Source organism: Brassica napus, unplaced genomic scaffold (assembly GCF_020379485.1).
Source record: "Brassica napus cultivar Da-Ae unplaced genomic scaffold, Da-Ae ScsIHWf_2957;HRSCAF=3743, whole genome shotgun sequence".
NCBI lineage: Eukaryota > Viridiplantae > Streptophyta > Magnoliopsida > Brassicales > Brassicaceae > Brassica > Brassica napus.
Genome location: NW_026016204.1, coordinates 1913 through 5000, shown reverse-complemented (window position 1 = coordinate 5000; position 3088 = coordinate 1913).

Genomic DNA, 3088 nt, shown 5'->3' with positions numbered 1-3088 from the left:
GTGTGGCTTAATACATATCTAAGAGGCCGTGTGGCCTAGCATCCGGATGATCACATATGACCCGGACTGCATCATGAACCGATCTTAAGATCGTTGTATCACATAATAATCGTGAAAGTTTAAGGCATTACATTGCAAAGCCGTATGGCCTTATATCCGGATGGATATATAAACCAGATTATAACATGAACCAATCTCTAAGATTGCTGTATCACACTAACATGGCCGTGTGACCTGACTCACACCATGATCGATTATTTCATAGATGCGTAAGAACTTGTTTGTGGCCGAGCTTGTTAAATATCATGCGGCTGCATGACCACATTGTGAACCTAAAATTTAAATGACAATGTGACTTAGATATCGAAAAGGGACTTGGTGATACAATCACCAAGGACAACAATGAGAATGAATTGGTACATATTCCATCATCTCATTGAAGGTCTAAAAGATCAGTACATCATTATGGAAAATCCACTAGACTTTGGGTATGCTTCACAGCATAGAAATTACCACCATAAAACGGTGTTGCTTCCAAAGGCTAGAAATGACTAGAAGAATCTAAGATTCTTGGATTACAAAGTCATGGATGAGTACAACTCAGTCTTGTTTAAGACAGTCTCGGTGCTGAGACTTTGTGGTGAAATAGTAACCAAGAAAGAGTTACTAGAGAAGTCCTATTCCACATACCATGTGTTGAATGTCATACTGCAACAGTATAGAACAAAAGGCTTCGCCACTTATACTGATCTAATCGCATGACAGCTTCTTGCATAGACCAAATTTTCGATACGACTAGTCTTATTGCTTTATGATTGCAATTGTGTTTTAACCTAAGGATCACTCACGATTTTTATATATAATGGAATTGGTTTTAAAGTTTATTGAATCTTGCCTGATCTTACTTGAACATATGGATGTTTTAAAGTATTGCCTAAAGGGCATAAAACCAAGAAACCATGAATGGTATAGCAAGCATAGTAAAGAAACTATGGCTAAGGCATTTGCCTATAAGGCATTATATACACCCAAAGAAAACGTGGTCCATTGAGTATAATGAATGGTTTCCAAATAAGAAACAATGGACAAACTAGAAGGAAGCAAGTTCCTTCAGATTTTGAAAGAAAAATCGCCTAAGACCTTGAAAGAAAGTGATCGAAAACTATACCAATGATCCCTACTGATTTAAAACTATGCTACAAAGATCAGTATGATAAGAGGCAAGAGAGGTGGTGACTATAAAGACATAGCCCACGAAATTATACACTATATGGCAAGATAGGATTAGCCATCCTAAAGTTTAAACTTGATGCAAAGAAATTGAAAAGGCACAAAGTTATCCCGTAAAGATCTCACGTTGTGAAACATGTACACATAGGGAAACTTATTAGGCTTAATAATCCCAAAGCACCACGACCTTATAGTATGGTCATGAGGGGGAGAGAGGATAAACCCATGATCAATACTACAAGTTCGTGTACTATGGTCTAAAGACCATGTTATATGGCTCGGCCATTACTCGGCCATAAAGGGCCATTACCCGGCCAAAGAAGGCCATGATACAAAAACGCCCAAAGAGGCTATCACCTATAAACAGCTTGGCCATGACTGGCCGTGACTTGTCTGAATAGTGCAGGCTTGGCCGCACACAGTCCATGACTCGGCCAAAGAGGCCGAAGAGACCATGAGAGACAACGGCCTGGCCGCAAAGGCCATAAACGGCCAGAAAGGCCATTACCTATAAAAGATTCGGCCATTACCTATATGCTTGGGGACATAATGAATTACATGTATAGAATGATAAATAAGATCATATGCATCAGGCCATATAAGTGAGCATAGATATTCCCATCTAAAGAATGAATACGGGTCATTAAAACCAGACATACACCATCTTAAGAGTTCATTGAAATAAACCACCACATACATATATGTGCCGTCTAAGATGGAACCTCAGAAGAGGATTGGGGAATATATGTTGGATAGGAGTAACACTTTCTCCACGAATTCAAAGAGACCTTGAGCCAAAACATGGGTGATTGAATAAAGGCCAGGTACGGATTGCATGACCAAAAGCATCCGACTATCCAAACATTAAAGGAGAAAGATTATAAGCTGGATAAGAAAGAGTAAAGGAATGATAAGAATGGTTTTAACCATCATTGTCTTGGCAAGATCCTCGGACCAGAGAATATGATATAAGACGTCCAAAGAAAGAAAATATAAAGATAGCTAATTGAGAAGCTAATCGACATGCCAGACACCGACCCGAAAAGAATGATTAAGTCATAACCAGCTTAGCACCAAATGAAACGTCCTAGAAGAGACATAATCAAGTTGCTATAAGAGTCTATACAAGATAGACCAAGTGTTCCATAAAGATAAAGGAACTCGGATAGAAAGAAAAGAGAAAGGTGCATAGACAGATCCGAGGTCATGATAAGAGAAAACATACAGACATAGAGATAAGGCTGGCCAGCTACACATCTAAGGTACCAAACAAGTAGTCTTGGGACGCCAAGCTACTAGGTAACAAGGGTCCTGGATAATGAAATCTCAAAGTGATCAGATCATGTCTGGAACATAATGGAACCACATGAAAGTGTCGACACACACACACACATGAACATCTATATAAAGATGCATAAGAGAATAGCACTTGAACATAAAGAGATAAGCGAGGATCAGTGACCCACGAATGAGTACTCATCATACAATCATAGAATCATAAAGATTATAAAGAATAGAAAGATAGACGTGGAGGTTCAAAGTATCTAAAGAGAGATGAGCGTATTGGCCATGTACATATACAGAAACGCCATCCGATAAACCAGTGAAATAGATGGATCTTGTGAGATAAAGAAACCGTGAGAGAAGACACATAATCACGTGACCTAGAGTGTCCATGTCTTCATATTAACAGCATTAGATCATAGCTTGCACAAGGTACTCACAGAGATCAAAGGAACAGATTATAAGGAGATGAACTCCTATGTGGTGATTGCTGCTACAGAATTCGAAATTGACCAAGTCTGGTCATAAGAAAGAAGAATAGATACATGATGTAGTAAGCAGCATATGGATCACT